This window comes from Prionailurus viverrinus, chromosome A1 (assembly GCF_022837055.1).
Source record: "Prionailurus viverrinus isolate Anna chromosome A1, UM_Priviv_1.0, whole genome shotgun sequence".
In the NCBI taxonomy this organism is placed as follows: Eukaryota; Metazoa; Chordata; class Mammalia; order Carnivora; family Felidae; genus Prionailurus; species Prionailurus viverrinus.
In genome coordinates, this window is record NC_062561.1 from 199,925,941 (window position 1) to 199,949,069 (window position 23,129).

The 23,129-nt window shown below is 40.8% G+C and overlaps 1 pseudogene; it reads right to left on the reverse strand.

The window, feature by feature from the left end:
* Positions 1-2,448: 2,448 nt before the first annotated feature.
* On the reverse strand, positions 2,449-3,727 carry LOC125164709 (60S ribosomal protein L12-like; annotated as a pseudogene).
* Between the last annotated feature and the right edge of the window lie 19,402 nt (positions 3,728-23,129).

A 23,129-nucleotide genomic window follows, 5' to 3' on the forward strand; every position in this document is an offset into this window, starting at 1 on the left:
GCACACCATAAGTATTTGTCAAAAAAGTGAACAAGCTTGTCACTGATACCTGCTTTTTTCCACCCATGATGTTCACCATCACACATAAGAGCATCCTTTCCAGACACTTAAACTTTTCTTCATGTTACCACTTGTGCCTTTTTTAAAAGAAGTTTTTATTTATTTATTTTGAGAGAGTGTGGGGGGAGGGGCAGAGAGAAAGAATTCTGAACAGGCTCTGTCAGCACAAAGCCTGACACAGGGCTTGAACTCATAAACCATGAGATCATGACCTGAGCCGAAACCAAGAGCCAGATTCTCAACCAACTGAGTCACCCAAGGTGTCCCACCATTTGTGCCTTTTACCAGGTAGAACAGAACTTCCTTCAAGTTTTCCACACCCCTCTCCAGGCTTTCCTCTCTATCTTCTTGACTAGTTCTGGGTCACATGACAATCTGTAGTCCAGTCACTGGAAAGGAGACGGGACCACCATTGGCTGCCATGGTTTAAGTATGATTTATTCTCTGGGACATATGGCTGCTGGGGTAAAATCAGGTTAATGAGGAAGGGAATGGGTTTCATACAGAAAAATAAGTGTCTGCCATGTCCGCTGAATCACAATTTCATGTCTGTGTTCGCAGCTGAGCTTCACCATCTTGATGAGGAGGGGTAAGTAGGTGTTCTGACCATTTTACGGAGGAGAAAACAGAGCCACAGAGAGATCCTCCAATATGTCAACATCATGCAGTAGGTCAGTGGCGGGACCAGTGTGGTCTACCCAAGTTCTCAGTTCTGGAGAAGCAGGATGCTTTGGAGAAGAGTACAGCGGAAATCAGACCCCCAGGGATTCATTTTCACTATGCACAAAAGAACTATATGACCTCGAATAGGCGTTTTGATACCTCAGGGCCTCAGTTTGTTCATCTTTAAAATGAAAATAAAGTCCCTTTCTTGTTTTAGAGCTGCGCTTGAGCTGATTAATCATTAAGACTCTCTTCTTATCTGTTGAATTCCAGCTCAGGGAGAGAAATAGGAGTGAGTTGTTGGACTTTAAACTCTGCCCAGCCAGAAGAGAAGAATTAGATTTCTTTGTAATGATCTTTAAAACAAAACAAAACAAAACAAAACAAAACAAAACAAAAACCCTTTTGTTCTGAAAACAAATACATAAGGATGATCCTTTTAACCCTCAGTCTGTTCTTGAAGATTTCCCCCTCAGTGTATCTCTAAATCCTTCTAGTTCCAGCTTTGACATTTGAGGAACACAGGTATTCCTCGGCAGGTTGTCTGTTCCTCATTTGGAGATCAATCCCCTGTGAATGCATAGTTGGAAGCTTCCATTGCAGAGCAACTTCATGGAGCCAACTACAGACGCATTTGTAGCTTGAGAGCTGTGATACCCCCGTATCTTCCTGGCCAGGGTCCTAGTCCGCACAGTTGCCGGGCAGCAGTCACTCCAAATTCTACTGTTGGCTTCTCATTCCCATGCATCGTTCCTAGCATGTTACCTGCCTGAGAGATTCAAGTTTTTTTTTGCTGAAGGAGTGGCTTTATGAGGGCCACTGGGAGGGAGATGGTTATTCAATAATTTACTGAACATCGCTTGTTCAGCTCTGTGCCCATATGAAGCATTTTCCAACCTTCTGACTTCATAGATCTAGATTTTCCTTTTCTGCAGTGTCAACTTGCTATTTAATAACTCTTGACTTTTGGATAGAAATTTAAGGTGTTCCATGTATTATCTCATGGGATTTTAGAATTAAGAAAAATTAGGTAACTCTCATTAGATTGTTAAGCTTGTAAAGAATGGAATTGGGATCAGATCCTAGGATTACCAGGCTGCCTCTCAAGTGTCATACCAAGTGTTAAAATTTAGGTGCTTTCAAAATAGACATTTATTTGTACCTTTAATCACCCACTATTAGGGTCTCGGGTACGTCACTTCTAAAAAACCCGGGTGGGGAATTTTGCTTAAAGAGAGCTGCTTACATATTTTAAGCCAGGGATTGGCGAACTTTTTCTGCAAAGGGCCAGATAATAACCATTTTAAGATTTGTGGGCCGATATAATTTCTGTTACAACAGTTCAATTCTGCATGGTAGTGAGAAAGCAGCCATAGACCATACATAAACAACTCAGCATGGCTTGTGTTTCAATAAAACTTTACAAAAACAGGTGGCATGTTTCCTTTGGCTCATGGGCCATTATTTGTTGACCTCTGATCCAAGCTTGGTGCTCTTAGTACCATGCATTCTTTTATGTCCTGCTTTCAAGGGCATTGGTAAAAATAATTCTCTCTGATTTTCTTGGTCAAGTGGGAAAGTGAAATTGTTTCACAAAATAGTCATCCCAATACTCCAGAGAAGTCTGCACATTCACCTCACCAATATATCCCACAACTTTTTCTTTGGTTGTCAAATGATCCTTTATTGAAATGTTTTCCTTTGTAGTTCTTAACTAGCTGGGTATTATACTGGACCACTGTTGATGTCATCTATGATGTCATAAGGGTGGCAGCCATCAACATTGCAGCCCACTGATTGAGCAGTTCCCAGAATCTCTTTCATGGTTCTAGAGAGTTCTCTGGCTAAAGATCGGTGCTGCATCTGTCGGGCAATGTTGAGAAGCTCATCAAAAGAGGTATTTTCACTGTGCCTAATGTTTTTGTGCTGCTTTCTGTCTCTTGGCGGTTCCTTGAGGACTTTGATAATGAGGGCAGAGGCAGAAAGGACCACTTCAATCTGGGCCTGTACGTTCTGAACGGTCATTTTCATTGTAATCCTCAGACCCTTCCAATCATTGGTGCCTTAGCAAAGTCATCACCAACCTTTGTTGGAGACAGATCCTGGGAGCCAGTCTACTGGGCCAGGGCAAATGATATGGCACCAACTTCCCCACTGGTGCACTTCAGGTATACAACTTAGATCTCGTTGGGGTCAAACTTAGGCATGGTAGAGGTGGCTGGTGTTGGGTGAGCCCAGATGCAGGACAACTGAAAACAGTTGCAACTTCACCTCACCTGAGCCAAAAAACTCTTTCACAAATTTGACAGAAATATCATAGACTTATAGAATGTTAGTGCACAGGGATATTTAAGATCATATAGTCTTAAACTCTTCATTGTACAGGTGGGGAAACAAAGTAAATTTTTCAACCTCCCATCTAAAATAAGTTCAAGTAGGGGCGCCTGGGTGGATTAGTCGATTAAGCATCTGACTTCGGCTCAGGTCATGATCCCGTGGTTTGTGAGTTGGAGCCCCACATCGGCCTCTGTGCCTACAGCTCAGAGCCTGGATCCTGCTTCAGATTCTGTGTCTCCCCCCCGCCTCGCACTCTGTCTCTCTCTCTCTCTCAAAAATAAATAAACATTAAAAAAATTTTTTTAAGAAGTACAGGATATACTTGGAAGACCAAGAACTGATGAGTATAGAACTTAATGTGTGGTTCAAATATTGACATTTCTTTGCCAAAGAAAAAAACTACAACATATAAAAATGCATCCTGATAACTTTCTTTCTTACCTTAGTCATATTAGAGTTTGTTGTTCCCACAAGACATTGTAAAGGCTTTTTAAAATATCAGGCATAAATATATGAAAAGCTATCTTATGTTCCTAGACTTGAGCAAATATCTTCAAAATGTTGCCCCTCTGGGTCCTGACACTCGACGACCTCTTGTTTGGATGTAGCCCTCCCACAGGATGCCCGAGTACCTGGTGTTGCGGTTGCTGTAGAATGCAGATGGCATGCTCACTTCAAGGGCACTCAGGGGACTATTAGGGAGTCACAAGGGATAGGGCAGTCACCTGAGAGTAGGAACAGCAAAGCTGTCACCACTCCTAGACCCACAAGGCTGAGCAGAGTGAGCAGTAGAACCTGCAGTCATGAAAGGGAGCAGTGGCACTCAGTCAGTACTCTAATTTCTGTATTAAACTCTTCTATTTAGAGTGATGCCCTTTTCCTGACTCAACCCTAAATATACAGCCAGAGGCTACCTCGCAGGTGAATAAATACCCTGACCCTGCTCCACTCCCTTCTAGTCTCTACCAGAACTCTCCCTTGCAGACCACTTAGTGTAGATGAGCAGGTCAGCCTCCGGGGCAGAGAGCTGGGTCTAGGGGAAGGGAGGGGACCGAAGGGATGGAGGGGGCATCTCTGGCACAGGTTGTAGAATAGTTACTGTGTGACCATATTTCCAAGAAAATTTGAGAACTAACAACTTCAGCTCTCGATATGTAGGAAAAGGTAAAGGTAACAACTTTCTCTGTACTCTCTTTCCAAATAAAAAAGTAGACAAAGTCTTCAAAATGAGTTTCCATGAAAAAGTAAGAAACTAAAAAAGCAGCACATTTGCTGAATGGCTCCTTTGTTTTAATGAAACTGAGTGGCATTTAAATATGTTTTATAAAAAAGACTCTACATGGAATAATGGTCTCTATGAACCACCTGTGCTTTGCCTTTATGGAGGAGAGAAAAAAAAACTGATCCTGAATTTTTATAAAGAAATTTAAATTAGACATTAAAATAAAAGAAGAAAACCTTATCACTTGGGTAGCTACTTAGCTACAGGAGTAATTAAAGCAATGATTCATCCTATGGAGAATTCTAGCAGAAGCTGGTAATTCTTTCTCTCTATTAGAAACCCTCCTGGGAACCAAGAGAACTCTCTAGAACAGCACAGTTCAATAGCAAAATAATGCAAACCACAAACAGAAGCTGCATACAAAGTTATCTAGAAACCACATTTTAAAAAATAAAAATAGATGGGGCACCTCTGTGGCTCAGTCGGTTAAGTGTCCAACTTTTGATTTTTGGCTCTGGTCGTGATCTCACAGTTTCGTGAGTTTGAAACCCACGTGGGGCTCTGTGCTGGCAGTGGGGAGCCTGCTTGGGATTCTCTGTCTCTCCCTCTCCCTCTTCCCCACCCCACCACCCACACTTTCTTTCTTGAAATAAATAAACTTAAAAAAAAATTTTTTAAAGTAAAAATAGATAAAATTAATAAATAATAATGGTTTTTTATTTAACCCAGTATTTCAAAAGTATTATCCTTCCACCTATAATCAATATTAGAAGTCATTAATAAGCTATCTTACATTCTTCTTTTGGTGCTGCGTCTTTGAAATCTGAGGTATATTTTACAAGTACAGCACATCTCAAGTCACATTTAGGTGCTCAGTCACTGGCATGTGACTAGTGGCTACCGTGAGACCACACAGCTTAGAGTATGTCCCAAGGTTGGGTGACAGCCTGTCTCTCATACAAAGGAATGAAGCATAATATAAAAGAGCAGGGACTACTCTCTGTGTGTTTCACCAATGTTTCTAGTTCTCCTTGCCTTTTAGGTGCATATGAGGATTCTTCCCCAGCCCCTCGTAGCTGGGCAAGGCCACATGACTTGCTTTGGCCAACGAGATGCGAGCAGACATGACCCATCACCTCCAGTGAGCTGCACTGAAGAGCTGGCGTGGGCTTCTCTGCACTCTCTCTTACCCTGGCCTGGGGACTGTGGACACTTGTGCTGGTATGGAGGTGCCCTGAGGTTGAAGCTGCCTGAAATGCTGAGCCAACACTTGGAGGGGGCACAGCTGTCCTACATGAGAGGTATGGTGACTTTTGTTCCACTCAGTCCCTGCGTCTCTCAACCGACCTTCTCAAGGTTCCAATAACAGCTCCTCCTCCCTACTCTTTCAACCCCTCTCTGATATTGCTAGCCCTGAGCCTTGCCCACTTCTTTGTAAACTGCCCCTTTTGAACCTCCCTTCAGTTACCCCATTTGTGCCATCTGTTTTCTGTTGTGATTCTGATTGATACAGTTTGCTATATTGACCAAATGTGAAACGAGCCTAAAGACAGAATAAAATGAAGGGCAGCTGGGTGACTCAGTCTGTTAAGCATCCGGCTTTGGCTCAGGTCATGATCTCACAGCTCGTGAGTTTAAGTCTCGAGTCCGGCTCTGTGCTGACAGCCTGCTTCCGATTCTGTGTCTCCCTCTTTCTCTGCTCCACCTCCACTCATGTTCTGTCTCTCTCTCTTTCAAAAATAAACATTAAAAATAAAAAAAAAAAATACAGGATAACATGAGTATCCTGAAGAAGTAATCCCTTGAATGAGTGTAAATCAAGTTTTAAAGCAATAGTCTACAATAGTTTTCTCACCAATCACACTTACACAACAGATTCTCTTTGGGGGCACCTGGGTGGCTCGGTTGGTTGAGCGTCTGGCTCTTGGTCTTGGTTCAGGTCATGATCTCACAGTTCATGGGTTCAAGCCCTATATCGGGCTCCACGTCTGCTTGGAATTATCTTTCTCCCTCTCTCTCTGCTCCTCTCCTCTCTCTCTCTCTAAAAACAAATAAACTTAAAAAAAAAAGATTCTGTTTCTCTTCTTTGGGTAAAGATGTGCATTCATTGTTCCTAGTGATTTGTGTCTATGTGTTTAACAAATCTGTTTGCTTGAAACTGATGGTCTTGATTCTTTCTTGAAATATGTTCCAGGAATTTGCTTACAAATCTATGCTTGGCATAAATAGCAAGAAATCAAAAATAACTAGAAATCGTGGTTAATGGCAATCCTCAAATAAGTTTTGTACCTACAGGCTTGTACCTCAGGCTTGAGTTCCTAAGGAGAAAACTGAGACTTATGAGTTATTGTTGTGTTACTTGTTCACTGTAGAAAGATCAGAGCAATACAAATGAGCACAAAGAAGATAAAAATACCTCCTCTCACAAAAATAATCACCACTAGTGCATATAATTCCAAATGTTTTTAAAAATTATATCATCTTGTCTGAAAACAATTTTTTAATTTGTGTTTTTGACTAAAGTTTGGACTTAATTTCCTTTCAGTAAGTGTTTTTATACCATTATTCATTATAGTAACTGCTTTGTCACTATTATCCCTTTCTGTTTTATTAGCTCATGCCAATTTTCCAATACCAAAATAATATTATATACCTTTGTATTTTCAAGTATTTGGCCAAATTTTCTGCAGATAAATTCTTGGAAATGAGAATGCCCATTATAGAAGGTATACATGATTTAAAAGCTTCAGATAGATTTCCCATATGCCCCCCAGAACACAATCAGTCATTTTATACTCTTAATAGGAATGCAAGAGTTTCCTCTATTCCCACACAGACACCTTGCCAATACTGAGTGTTATCTTTGATTTTGGCTCTTTGATAAGAAATGAACAGTAATTTGCTTTAAGCTTGTACTTCTATAGTTACAGTGAGAGAGAAAATATTTCCATGTTTTGGACAATTCTATTTCTTCACTTATTCATTGTACTTGCATTTTGCAGACAAAATTACAGTCTTTGTAATTTTCCTATTTTGCAATTAGTGAATGTTTAGAGTTGTAAAACTCTCTGAATGCTAATGTTTGAGTGTTTTTGTTAGACTATTTCCTGACATATACTATTCCTTACCATTTCTCTACAGTCCCTATGGCATCAAAGATATGTTTTCATTATAAATGAGTTTATAATGAGAGAGTTAAGTAACTTAACCAGAATGACTTAGTTATTTTAGAAGATGCTACTCATGCTATCCCTCAATCCCCTGCCCACCTAGTGCGTTCATTTTTTGGCTGCCATGATCTTTGGTGGCTAACAATTCAGAGTTGCACCCTTCTCTGGAAAATTGTCCTCAGCCTGTCCCAAATGCCTGGATGGCCTGCAAACAATGACCGACTGATGCAGTGGAGATACAAAGGCCCGGACTGCTTGCTTTAAGGCCAGAAGATTCTGTGGTACGTTTGCTCCAGATCTTCCCATAATGTCAAGTTGAGGTGAGGCTTCACCTGAAACCTCGTCTTTGCCTAGATTCTGCCCCTTGTCTTAGCCTGCTTCCTCATTCCTCCAGATTCCACCGAAGAGAACATCTTTGATAAGTCACTTTTATAAAACCCTTCCTCTCAGCCACAGCTTCCGGGGAACCCAACCTAAGACAGCTTGTAAGTGGGCCATTTCATATTCAGACCCAAGCAATCTGACTCCAAGATCTGCACATGCAATCAATACAGCACACCTCGTTCCTATCAAAGACACTGCCTGGGAATGAAGATAGCAGATAACACTCTTTCCTAACCTGTCATTTGTCTGTCACTTATGGTGGTCACCACAGAAAAGTATTAAATGTATATAGACACATCTATTAATTTTTTACTATGATTTCAATTTTTAGTGGAATGCTTACAAATCCTAAATATGTTTAAATGTTTATTTATTTTTGAGAGAGAGAGAGTAAACAGGGGTGGGGCAGAGAGAGAGGGAGACAGAGGATCTGAAGTGGGCTCTGTACTGACAACAGTGAGCCCAATGAGGGGCTCAAACTCAGGAACCATGAGATCATGACCTGAGCCCAAGTCGGACACTCCACCGTCAGAGCCACCCAGGTACCCCACAAATCCTAAATTTTAAGCTATATATTATTCTAGATCTTTTCTGATTTTATTCATATTTATTTTTTAAATCCAATGTTTAGTTAGACACTGATATCACAATCATTCTAGCGCCATTAAAGGTTCTATCATTAAATAAATAAATTTTTTTAAAAAAAAAAAGGGGGGGTTGGCACCTGGGTGGCTCGGTCAATTGAGCGTCCGACTCTTGGTTTCAGCTCAGTCGTGATCTCATGGTTCCTGAGACTGAACCCCATATAGGGCTCTGCACTGGCAGTACAGAGCCTGTTTGGGACTCTCTCTCTCTTGATCTCTCTCTCTCTGTCCCTGCCCTGCTCATGCTCTTTCTCTCTCTCAAAATAAATAAACATTTTTTAAAAAGATGCTATCACCAATCTGAACTCACCAATCTGAAATGCTACATTTACCACATTTATTTGTACATGTTCTCACAAGCTTGTTTTTTGGCTTTCTATTCTTTTCTGCTAATTTCTATGTTAGAGTGCCAGCTCCAAAATTAAAAATTTTTTTAAACTGAAATTTTATGGGATGTTTTCCTCCATTTTTACTTCAGTTAAACTTTGAACTTATACCCATTTAAAAATAATTAAAATTTTGTTGAGATGTAGAGTTACATGTACTTTTTGTATGTATGTTATTATTCAACAAAAATTTTGCCAAAAAAAAATCTTTGGTACTTTATTTGAAATGTCACTGTTTATAAAACAATTTGAGGAGAATGAGCATCTTATACTACCGAAGAATCTTTAAAAGCACATGCTATTTTTCCATTTATTCAAGTATTTTTATGATCCTCAGTAAAGTTCCATAGTTTTTAGTTATGCTTCATATACCTTAAATGTATTCTTAGTTTTTATTGTGGTTTATATGTTTGGAAATGTTGTTTTTAATGATTACTGCTTATATATAAAGGGGTTATTGATTATTTATATTATAAGTAAGATCTTATCAGTACAAATAGTGTCAATGTAACTACTTAAATTGTACTTAAGAATATCCCTGGTAAATAATTTTCTATCTTGGAATATTCAATTTAATTTTAATTCTTCATAGATATAGTCACCATATGTTTAGGTTATTAATAAGTGAATTTATGCTCTGTTATGGGGGCAAGCAAGATTGATCATCTCTCCCACATAGAAGGCCAGGCTCTTCTGTTCTAATGGATTAGGCACCTGCTAGAACGGTTGTTACATGTTAGCATGATCCCTAGTTCCACCTATGCAGCTGTTCCCACGGAAGTGCAGTGCAGTATGCCCTGCTGAACTCAGGTTCTAGGGTTATTTTATGAATCACAAAAGAAAACTAACAAGAAACAATGTATTGATGGCTCATGTGCCAGATGCTGTACATATATTATCTCAATATTCATTATAACTATTCATTCATTCATACAAGAGTCGTTATTAAACACCTGCTATGTGCCCAGCTCTCAACTTAGAGTTTAGCAGTACAGAAAGACTAAAAAGCAGTTATAATGCTATATGCTATGTGATAGGAGAAACACAGTGTTTCACGAGTACTTAGCAGAAGTACCTAATCTAGATCTGAATTCACAGGGAAGTTTCAGGATGTGAGCTCAAAACTGAGAGGTGGGGGAGAACCAGAATTATGATAATGTTAGTAGAAGCAAGGGAACTTTTCTTCCTAGTAGAAGAGAATGTGCCAGGCAGTGGTACTAAATTTGCAAAAGTTAAGGATGGGGTGGAACAAGGGAAGGAGAGTGATAAGATTTCAGGTTACCCCAAATTGCCAAATTAGTGCCCTGTTTTAGAGTGTTAAGAAGTTGGCTGGTGCAATTTAGCAAGACAATTATCCAAGTGCTAGTGGTCACAGATCACTGCTTATAAGCAAAAAAGTATTTTCTTAAAGCAGACTCTGTTGTTCTCTATATACTTGGAAGTAAGCCAGCTTTAACTGGAAATTACTTTTCTTTTTTCTTTTTCTTTTTTATTTTTATTTATTTATTTATTTTTTAATTTTTTTTCAACGTTTTTTATTTTTTTATTTATTTTTGGGACAGAGAGAGACAGAGCATGAACGGGGGAGGGGCAGAGAGAGAGGGAGACACAGAATCGGAAACAGGCTCCAGGCTCTGAGTCATCAGCCCAGAGCCTGACGCGGGGCTCGAACTCACAGACCACGAGATCGTGACCTGGCTGAAGTCGGACGCTTAACCGACTGCGCCACCCAGGCGCCCCTGGAAATTACTTTTCTTAAAGAGAGAACAAAATAAATGGTGGAAACTGACTTCTACTGAAATCTTTTTTTGTTGTTGTTAAGATTTTATTCTTAAGTAATCTCTATACTTAACGTGGCATTTAAACTCACAACCCCAACCAAGATCAAGAGTTTCATGCTCCACGGACTGAGCCAGCCAGGCACCCCACTACTGAAATCTTTATAGTCTCATGGTCCTCAAGAGACAATAGATAATCAATCCATTGCTTTTCTACTATATAACCAGAAACATTGGCATTCAGCTCTGGATCCCTGAATCATTACTGGTCCCCACCTCAGCTTTACTCTGCTAATCCTATATTTTAAGATTTGTTATTTTACCATCTCACTCTTGATTCCAATTACTGACATCTCCCCTTCTCCCTAAAAGGGTCCCTGAAATAAACCAGGGTATAGAAATGGAATAACCAAACTGAGAAAGGGAAAGATAGGGCTGGGCTTTAGGAACCTACAAGAACCTGGGACTTGAATTCCATCGGGCTTGTCTTTCCCTTCTTCCTTCTCTCAGGATGGAAAACCATGTTTTTTCCCATATGATCAAGATATGACTACATCTTTCAAGCTTTAAATCTTACATCTTTAACCACTTGCAAGACACTAACTTGATCTCCTGCCCCCAATTCCAAAATCCCCAGGAAAAAGGCCTTTTTAGATTAAGTAGCCATCCCTGTCCAGTAAACTATAGGCGGGAAGATGAGTCCTTTTGTAATACCTAGCTGCTTCTGTGGTAACCACATGGGAGAGGAGTATGGTTCTCTGAAAAGGAGGAGCCTAGGCACTGAAGGATGGTACTTATAAAGGAAATGGGCAGGTGTTGCTACCACATTGAATATGTACGCTAAGCAGCTGGTTACAAAATGAGATTTTGCCATTTGATATCTTTCAAATGTCCCCTCCACCCAGCTTCCCAGAACCAAAATTACACCATTGTGTCAAGGCATTCGCAAAAAAGCAAAATGCCTTGTAACATCTCTGGCTTCACGTTGTACTCCCTCCCCTTCCTTACTGTACTTCAGCCAAGGGACTTGTTTCTGTTCTTCAGATTCCCTCTAATAATTGCCACTTGGGACTTTTAGAGCTACTGTTTGCTCTGGCTAAAGCACCTCGCCTCCAAGACCTTCGTATGGCTGGCTCCATGAGGCTCAACTGTCACTTTAGAGAGTCCTTCTAGCATTATCAATTTGAAGTAGTCCTCCATCATATTTATTGTCCTGATAATATTTGTCAAGATCTGAAAATTTGGGGTTTACTTGTTTTTTAATGATCTGTAGGAAGCTGCAAGCAATAAAAGACCCAACTAAAAGTTGCATCAATTAGAGTTTATTATCTCACTTAGTAAAGATGTTCAGAGGTAGGTAGTTTCAGGGCTGGTTATGTAGTTCAGCAATGTCATCAAGAACCTGAAATCGGATCTTTCTGCTCTGCCACCTTCCAAGTGTGGTCCATGTGGCCTCTCATGGAATCAAGAGAGCTGCAGGAGCCTATACACATCCCAAAGTAGGACAGAAGGAGTCGGAACTTCTTGCACATCGAAGTGGGGAGGAAACCCGGAAGCATGCTTCCACTGAAGTTGCAGTGGCTAGAGTTTGGTCAGGTACCTAAACCATAGCCTCCAGGGAGGCTGAGAAAGCTCGTCTGGCACTTTCAGCTCCTTCCATCATGGAGGTGAGCTCTGATAGTAAGGTAGGCAGGGAGGGCAATGGCCAATGGACAAGCAAAAAACGAGGTCTATGACATGGTCTCTGACTTTTTCTGAACAATGGAAGTTTCACAGAGGAAGGGGCCTGACTCCAAGCCACATCAGACTGAACTTAACAGCTCTGTTAGCCTATAAATTCCCCTTATTGTTTAAGCTCCCATTTGAGTTTTATCCCATTATTTACAACCAAAAGTATCCTAAGTGATAACCCAACACAATCTGATATACTGATGTAACCCAGGCAATCTTTGGGCAGCACCAACAGGCAGGGCCGGCTATGCATAAGGCACCACAGGTGCAATGCCCAGGGCCGACAATATATGCAGGAGCCCATACAAATGTTTCATTCTTATTTTTCTTAAAATTCTTGGGGGAAAAATAATAATCCAGGCTGGATTATATTTGTTTTTTCTTTCAATGCAGTTGTACAATATAATCTTTTATATTTTTGTATGGAGGAAGGGGGCCACCAAAGTAAAAGTGCCTAGGGCCCTCTAAAGTCATAATGTGGTCCTTCTTTCATAAACCATGATTAGATTATAAATTTATCTTGGGAAGTCAATATAGGACACTTTGGAATTGAGAAAGATATTAAGGGATTCTGGTAATAGAAAATCAAGAAAATAGTCCTATGAGTCAGAGGCTTTTTTAGACACACAGTCCTAGCCAAGATGTTCTAATGGGAAGTCCTGAAAACCCAAGGGCTAGCGAGATGCTCCTGGGAACTAGAGAGAAGGAAATATTAGAAATGTGGGGACATGGGCCACGGAAGGAAAGGAGGAGAAGGGAAGAAGCCGAAAATGGACAAAGGGCATAAATATAAATAATTTCTGAGTATTAGCAATGGACTTGGTTATAAACTGTATAGATAGGGACATTTTACCTGAGGACCGTGGCTGCTATTCTAGGGTCCCAGCATCTCCCCACTTTTGGAACAAGCTCTCAGACTGTGCTTGTGAATCCATCTGCAATCAACATCTGGGGTAGATTGTGTTTTATTGTGAGTTACTGTGTTCTGTTCTTTTCCTTATTATTATAATTTCAGGGTCCACATGTGGTAAAATTAAAGGGGAAAAAAAAACACCCCGCCAGATTAGAGATTTGTAACTGTGCTTTTATTACTCCTGGGAGGTTCTGGCTACTCAAAATAAAGCACAGGAAAAATGTTTTAAGAACTTAGTCACTTTAATTTTAAAATGAGTGCAGCGGCTGCGGGATTTTGCAGCGCTGAGCTCCCTCCACGGCGCCATCTCTCACAGGCTTCTTGATTCTTGCAACTGGACAGTGAGAGGGTTTGAATAGGTCATCTCTAGGGCTCCTTCCAGCTCCAAAATTATGCCAACTTTGCAGATCATGTAGCAAGAGAGTAGTTTTATGGAATCAAACCCAAACCCAAAGAGTTGCAGGTCTGGGAAGGCTCAAACCACCATCAGGCACAGCAGTTCCTTCACACGGCCCCGCTGCAGGGCAGCCTCTCTTTAGGACCAGTGCGTCAAGTCCAGTGGCCCGGCGCGCACCAGCAGCGCTGCGAAAGGACTGCGCGAGGTGATCGCGTGGTGTCCTTGCCTGGCTATTCGAGGTGCACACCAGCATGCAGCTGGGGACACTTGCTGTGGCTGTCCTCTTAGGACCCGCCGCCCCACTGCTGTCTCCCTCCCGATGCACACAGACCACTAAAACTTCCCTGGTTCTTTGTCCAAAAAGGATAGCAGATTTGAGATCCTGTGCCCACATTTTGCTGTTCAAAAATCGATGCGTCCTCTGCAAATGGATAGTGGTGATCGTTGCACAACATTATGAATGTACTTAATGCCACTGAACAGTACACTTGAAAATGAGACAATGGAAAACGAAATCGATTCAAAAATCAATGATTCATTCTTTTTTTTTTTTTTTAACTTTCTCAGCCCATTTATTATCAAAATCCTTATTGTGTGTTTTTCCTAGAAGTTCCGTGGGCCATATCTCCAGGGAGTGTTAGAAATGTAGGGCTGTTAAGGAAGAATGCTGTGACAGCCACCACTCTGTGTGGGAGTGAGAGGCTGCCAAGGGCTATTCTCCACACAGGGGTGCTGATAGCTAATCTCCACATTTTAATTGTGACGCCATTTGAGCATCTTTGTTCCCAAGCTCCTTTGTTCCATCTTCAAGCAGCTGCTCATTGAACCTGATGATCTGCCCACGTTACTTTCCCAGGCTTCAAAAAAGAAACCAAACTTCGGTCTGCTTTAGCTTTCATTTTTTGTTTTTTGTTTTTTTGTTTTTTTGTGTGTGCCAAATATAGCATATGGAAAAGTGCATACACCAGATGTGTACTCTAGTGACTAGTTATTAAATGAACGCTCGCGGAGTTACCAGTATTAAAGAAATAGAAAACTGGTGTGTCCCAGAAACTCCCTGTGAGTCTCTACACTTTTCCAACCTCATCCCCTCTTCCTGAGTAAAGACTTAGTACCATAAAAGGCAAAAACGAACAAACAAACAAAAAAACCCAAACCAAAACCAAACCTGCTTTGTCCTTATTAATTTCACCAGCTGTGTATACTTCACCTAACATTGTTCTTGAACTTAATAAATGGAATCGTGGTGTTGGATGTAGCTTGTTCTTTAACCACGTCCTTTACCCTTTTAATATATGGATCTCTTTTGTACATTCATTCTCTATTTGTGATACCTTTAGAGAAAACTGAGCTATGTCATGCGTGATTGCAGTGCTAAGAGATTAATTGCTTCCTAGTATTTCATTATTAAAAACTCTCTCTACTTCTTCTGTTACACTGATATAGCTGAGCAGGAAATGAGATGTGCCTTTGCCCAGGGGTGACATTCAGAATAGTTAATGAGTCAGCAGGGGCACCCATCAATCAGAACAGACACTAGGGGAAGGCAAGGTGCTATTATAATGGGCTAGTCCCTACTAACCGCACATCAACCCTCCCTGGGCCCTTACTGTTCCCTCTACTGGCATTTGCCTATCCTTCAGGGTCTATAACAGGGTCCGAATCCCAGCTTAGTCTCAAACTTAACAGCATAAGTTGGACAAGTGACAAACTCAGTTTTCTTATCTATAAAAGGAGGAGGTTGGGTTAGGATATTTCTGAGGATTCTTCCAGATCTAAAGTTCTGTGACTGAAAGGGTCTCATTTATTGTATCTGTTATATGACACTCCTCAGTCTGTACATTCCTGCTGTGTTCAACTATTCACCGGATAAAACTAAGCATCAAGATATCAGAATCAGGCCCTCATATAAGTTCTTTATACCTCTGAGTCCTTGGAAAGTATAATTCATGGAATCTGTTAAATGAGTGTTTGATGGATTAAGTCCCACTTCTGTAATGCTACCCCCAACTACTCTGATCTGTTCTATTTTTTTCTGAAATTCTCTATCAGTCACTTGACTTCCAATCGTAGGCTTCCTCTTAATTTTTCATTCTATGAAGTTAAATTTATTTAATTTTTTTTTTAATTTTAGAGAGAGGGTGTACAAGCAGGAGGGGAGGCAGAGGGAGAGAGAGAGAATCTTAAGCAGGCTCCATATTCAGTGCAGAGCCCAACGTGTGGCTCGATCCCACAACCTGCACTGAAATCAAGAGTCAAATGCTCAACCAACTGAGCCACCCAGGTGCCCCTGAAGTTAAACTGTTAAATGCATAATCTCATTTCTAAAAAGCAAGACAACAAATTCTCTGGGAAGCCTGCACCCTCTTTGCAACAATACCAGAACCTAGACTTCAGTAATGTCCTATGTTTATTGAATAAATGGTTGGTCCTGTGCCATAGAAACATGACCCCTTCACCTAGAAGGGTATCGAGCACTGCCTTAATCCTTTTTGGGCTGCTGTAACAAAGTACCATAAGACCGGGGAGGGGCTTAAACAACAAACATTTTATTTCTTACATTCTGGAGGCTGTGTCTTCATATGGCAGAAGGGCAAGGGACCTCTTTTATAAGGGCACTAATCCCATTCATGAGGATTCCACCCTCAGGACCTAATCACCTCTCAAAGGCCTCACCTCCTAACACCATCACATTGACCTTAGAATTTCAACATATATATTTGGGAGGAACACAAACATTCAATCTTTAGCATGCACTGCCACCACTCTGTATGATTTACGATAAGAACCTGCTTTGGTTTTTCCACCTTGGAACTAGGCAGCATAGACCTTTCTGTCAGTCTGGGCGGTGTAAGTATCATGACACAATGTTCTTGAGGTGGGACTTGGAGTTTCTTCTTCATTAGCCAAACTCAAAAGAATGTCAGCTCCAAGTGGAGAAAACATCGTCAGAAGTTCTGGGTTTTCCTTGTGGGAGTGTAGAAGGACTCTCACTTTTCAGCCTCATCATGACTCTTAGACCTGCCATGACCCATATCTCAGCACCTCTGGGTGTCTGCGGGGTGACTGAAAAGTCAGTCAGCCTGGTGAGGCAGCTGCGTGCCTGCTCTGGCCAAGCACTAGACTATTTATGCAAATTAAAAACAGAAGTCTATAAACTGACCCCAGCTGTACTACCTCTAATGATTGCAAGCTGGACTCTTAAGTATGTTGTTATTTTTAAAGTCAGTCATTTTCCAGGCCTGCGTTTTGTTTTACCATAACACATAGGCAGTGAGAATTTTCCATCAACTTTAAAAGACGGATGTAATAGACCCTTAGGGCAGCCTCTTCTGTAAAATTGTTGTGATAACTTCAGTGTATGGGAGTTTCGCCTAGCCCATTTATTACCTCTCAAGGATTTTCATTCGTTGTGCTAAAGATGCTGGAGAGAGATTGTGGTCAAGATATTTAATCACAGCGAGTGGAATGAAGGAGTCAACCATCCCTGTGTTTCCTGTGTTGTATTATTTAGGCTTAGTTTGGTTTGCTTTTAAAGTCGCCTTTGGTGCTAAAACATACAGGATGACAGGGACAAGGACTTAATATGGAAACATCTGTTCAATGGCAGAACACACTAAAAATAATATAGCAACCAAGAGTCCTGGGGAGAAATCAGAACTTAGAGGGTGTAGGTGCAATGATTATGGAGCACTTTTTTTTTTTTTTTTTTTTAATGTGAATAAGCCACCACTTTGGTGCCAAGCATCTGATCGTGTCCTAAACCATAGCCCTGGCTGAAATGATATCTTCCTGGAGAAGTTATAAAAGTAACTGCAGACCATTTAGAAGATACCAGAAAGGTATTTTTAAAATTTACTTTAATGAGAAATCACTCCCAGAGACAGCCATCATGCCTATGCCCTCTGTTCACGCTACTAGTCCATTTTAAAGATTTTTTTCCCCCCAGATAATTGTTCAGTGTAGAATGGAGACTAACTTAGCAGGTCTAAGGAGAATGGAGATTGGATGGGAAGACCCTGGGTCCAAGAAATGTGTAGAGTGGCTCTCCCTCGGTCCATGGACTCTTTGGGGCAGGCCCCGATGGTGACCTAACAGCAAGGCCATTCCAATGTGGACCTGCCTCGCCTCACACTCCAGTCCCACACCTTGCAAACCCAGGACCCTGCATTTTGGCACCCTAAGGCAGACGGATGATTCAGTTAGGGAGCTCTTAGAAATCCCAGCCGTCCCTTGTCTTCATCTGCTCCGGACTCATCGATCCTACCAAACTCAATGTGAGCTTTTAAGACACTACTGGTAGTTAACAATACTGTCTTGTGTACTTGAAAGCTGTTATGGGAGTAGAGCTTCAAAGTGTTCACCATTTGTAACTCTCATCTCGCCTTGTGTCAGCACTCAGGAGTTGTGTGTCCTTCAGGACAAACAACTATATTGAGTAGTGCTCCAGTGCCCAAGACATACTCTTATAATACTCAGAAGTCTTGACCCTCTTTTCTCACTCTCAGTAGCAGTTAGAAAACTTCAGATACGTAGGGAAAGGCCTGCTCCTAAACTCCCTTTGTATGTTATAAGTGTGTCTTCTGACATCTACCTGATATTGCCTTATCTCACCTAGATACAATATTAGACCATGGAGGCATCCCCAAAGTTCTGGAGCCATCTTTGTCTCCCCTGTCCATTGTCCCCACATCTAATCGCTTAACCACCTCTTGGTTTTGCCTTCGCAGTTACCTTCCTCCTCTACTCATGCCTATTACCCTGGTCCCCAACCTCACCTACTTACTCCTAGGTGGGTCTCAATACCTTTACACTGAGCTGTCTGATTCTAGACTCTTCCCCTACATTCTGTCCTGTTTTCTAGAAACAAATACTATTTCTACAACATTCCCTGAGGAAACTATAATAGGTTCCTCTCAGAGCTTGATCTCCTCAGCAATGGAATTTAAACCTTCTATCAACCTGCCACATCTTATCTGGTCAGGGTGCTCTCACAACCTTATTTTGCCACTCCAGTCAGGCTGGTTCTTCCTTAAAGGCCATGCTCAGTCCTGCCTTTTCCAGTCACTTAGAATGTCTCATCCCCTCCTTTAAACCAAGTCCTCTATCTCAAGGCCTTCTTTCTATGTCCCCCCACTCTTTTGCAGCATTTGAATTTTAGGACTCAATGGTATTTCATTTTTTTTTTGTATAGTCTAGACCTTAATTGTCCTTCTGCTGGGACCCAAGTAATCCTTGACTGTTATAGATGCAAAAATTGCTTGGAGTGCTCACTCTGTGCCAGATGCCATTCTCAGTACTGTATGGCTTTACATGTATTAGCTAATTTAATCCAAGTAATTCTAAGGAGGTAGGTTCTATTATCAGCAGTTTACAGATGAGGAGATTAAGGAGATTACTACGGAGAAGTTAAATCACTTGTCCAAAATCATTCAGCCAATTAAAGGTGGAATGTGAGTTTGAACTTACATGAAATTTGTCTCCAGAATCCGAGACATTCTGCATCCCCTTAGGATCAGAGGACTTTTTGTGAGACGACAGCAAGTCAGAGCACCCATTACACAGCACATCTTAATATTGAATTGTCTTCCCCTAGGAATCGGATGCAAATTTATGCATCAAGTATTAAGCTACCCTATTTATGAGGTATGGGATTGATACTGTCACAATTGCACGTACAATCTTATACCTGAGGTTCTTCCGATTGAAATCTTTTCTGAGCAAAAGTATATTCAAGTAGTATAAGCATTTGCCCCCTGAAGAGACTACTCTAGGTTTTGATCATTTGATGGATTGCCCGCACAGCATTTTTCTTTCCTTGGGACTGATTTAACTTGCTTAATTTCGTGCTTGTCAAACACAATGAGCATGATGAATCCTTATGAGTTACAGATTTATCAAAAACATCTGTTAATTTACTAAAAATGCACCATGGCCTGGATTGTCCCTTACAAAAGTAGGATCTTGTTCATCTGTGAACAGATTTCTGTTTCTTTCTCAAGCGTTACATCTGTGATTTGTGAAGGTTGGGACATCACTTAGTATCAACTTGCGCGTTTAAACAAGTCATTCTTACCCTTCTTTGTTTCTTCAATGCAAGGGATGTTTTAGTCTTTTGTAAAATTTAGCGTATTGCTTTTGATGTGATACAAAACAGCATTTCCTCCCTCGGGGTCCCCTGACCCAGCAGTGTCCATTTCTGTTTTAGAATTTCAGACAAAGTTTTGTTTACCGGCAGCCTATGGTGCATTCTACACAAAAAATAACAGGAAATTTTAGTAACTCAAATAGAACTACCAAAGGAAAAGTAAGACTTGAGGAGATTACTACCACTCTCCTATCCCTGTAAAATAGAAATAAACACACCTTAAAGTGACCAACTATCTCATCCCAGACTCAAGACAAAGGCCTTTGTCTGTAATAAGAATAATCCTCAACAGAGGCTTTCCTGTGTAAAAACAGGCTTGTGTTGTCACATGTGTTTCATTGGTTCATATAATTCTTAAACATCTTGAGAGTAACTTATCAAGTTTAGGATTCTGGTATGTCAAATCTTTTTCATAAAATTACCTTTGAAATTTGAGAAACTTAACAGAAGACCATGGGGGAAGGGAAGGGGAAAAACTGGTTTCAGAGAGGGAGGCAAACCAAAGGAGACCCTTAAATACAGAGAATAAACTGAGGGCCCATGGGGGTGGAGGGGAGAGGGGGAAAATGGGTAATGGGCACTGGGGAGGGCGCTTGTTGGGATGTGTACTGGGTGTTGTATTTAAGCGATGAATCGTGGGAATCTACTCCCGAAGCCAAGAGCACACTCTATGTTAGGTAACTTGACAGAAAATTATATTAAAAAAAAAAAAAAGTAAGTAAATAAAAAAATAAAATTACCATTGATATCCTGAGAATGGAATACTTTGTTATTGCTTTGTACCATAAAATACCCTGTGAACATTATCACTCATACCTGTGAATGATATTCCTCTATACACTCAGTGATTGCAGCCTTTTCTTGAGAGATTTCAGGAAAGAAACAAAGGCCCACTTTTTCTCCCACCAGTCATAATAACCAAACATTTAATAACTGTTAATTACTTCTCAAAAAAGAATGTTAGGGCTGACAGAAACAATGCAATATTCAATTTCTTAATTTTTTTAAGGTTTTTATTTATTTTTGAGAAAGAGAGAGAGTGCAAGTGGGCGAGGGGCAGAGAGAGAGGGGACAGAGGGTCCAAAGCAGGCTCCATGCTGACAGCAGACAGCCCAGTGTGGGGTTCGAACTCACAAACCATGAGATCATGACCTGAGCCGAAGTCAGAGGCTTGACTGATTGAGCTACCCAGGCACCCCTCAGTTTCTTAATTTTGAATAAGAGTTGCATATGGCTTCAGTATTATTATAATTTCCTTTTTTACCATAAATAAATGGTTGACTTACTGAAGTATATGCTTGTAGAAAAATAAAATTGTTAATCATGCTATGACATGACTGAGTTATCTGAGCCTCCAGTCTTCTTGTCCAAGAGTTATCACATCAGGGATCTAATACTTCTTAAAAGGGTATAAACTGAGTTTTCACTTAATATTAGTGAGTAAGAGTCTGTACTGTTATGGAACCGGCAACATTTGCTACTTTTCCTCCTTTCTAAATTTGTCCGGAAAATATGAGACAAAATAGCTATTTTTCCTTGATAAGCGGGGTCAATCATCTTGATGGTTTGTATGTGTTCTGGAACATTTTATCTAGAGGTCTAGACATTATCAAAGTCATATTCTGCTACATGGAGAACATTTATAAAAACAAGTGGCTAAGAGTTTGAAATTAAAAGCAGTTCTTCCACACAGCCTTTTCCTACGAGAACTTATCAGTTATTCCACTTTGACACAATGAGAACTCTACCTCTCGACAGCCGTGTGCTCAGGGTGGCTATTTCTGCTACAAAGTGACGTGACCCTATGCTTCTGTTGCCTGGGCCTCTGTCACACGGAGACGTGGTCTTGTGTCCACTATGTAACACACAAGCTTTTGTTCACCTGACGGAGTGCAGGGGTGGTTTTCACCAATGCAAGTGGGCGCCGGAGTCACACAGCCAAATGAAATGTGTCCAGGAAATGTAATAGTTAATCACTCACTTTAGCTGTTTCCGATACCCTCGCCTGCTTTCACGTAGATGGCACAAAATATAGAGCTTAGTGGCACACAAAGCCAGGCTGCTTTCACTGGACTGCCCACACATTCTTTTGATTCTATTTTGGGTCACACGTGAAAGCCACAGAACAATCGACAAAAGCCATTTCGTCTTTTCACTCTCTTCAGTTTACCCTTTTGCTTAGTTTATTTCATTTCGCCAACACTTTTAAAAGGGCATTGTTGTCATTACAAAGTTGAGTATTTTTCTGAGATCCTAGGTGGTGTTGGTGGTGGAAGAAGAATTCTTCCACTTTTCCAGACTAAGTCAAAGGCATGGTCTTTGAAATACTCAAAGTCCCTGACAAAGCTTTCAGCGCAGAGATGAAGAACAGCCAGTACCTGAGAGTTCCCTGCATTGTCATTAAATCCTCACAACTTTTAGGCAGTTACCTATATTTTATCTCCATTTTAAGAGTGGAGAAATTGAGTCTCAGAGGTTAAGTATCTTTCTCAAGGTCACGTAGGTCATAAAGTGCCCGGGATTGAAACTTAGGTCTGTTGCCAAAGCTTTATTTTACGCGTTTAGCTCGCTGGATCAGAATTCTATAAAACAGCTATCCCACAGCATGTGATTATGGTGTTGTAAGTTAGCCATTGCTCTTTGGACCCCTTGACTTTAAAGCAAAGGCTTTAAAAATATTGAACTTTAATTGACATACCAATATTTTTAAAAATTTGTTTAATGTTTATTCAGTATTGAGTGAGAGAGTGGGGGAGGGGCAGAGAGAGAAGGAGTCAGAGGATCCAAAGCAGGCTCTGCACTGTTACCGCAGAGCTCAATGGGGGCTCAAACCCACGAACTCCGAGATCATGACCTGAGCTGAAGTCAGAGCTTAACTGACTGAGCCACCCAGGTGTCTCTAGTTGACATACAGTATTATATTAGTTTCAGGTGTACAAGATGGTGACTCAAATTTTTTATATATCACGAAATGATACTATGATAGGTCTAGTTACCCTCTATCACCATACAAAATTATTACGATATTATTGACTGTATTCCCTATGTTATACTTTACATCCTTGTGACTTATTTATTTTATAACTGAAGTGTGTATCATTTAATCTCCTCCTATTTGTCCCATCCCTCCACCTCCCTTCCCTCTGTCAACCACCAGTTTATTCTCTTGACCAAAGGTTTTTTCATGTTTCAACACTGAATATGTGTTCGCTGTACATTTTCATCAATCTGAATAAATTTCTTTTTGTTCTTAGGTTGTACCCCACGAATGTTGTTATGGGGTGGCTTTGTCTTCC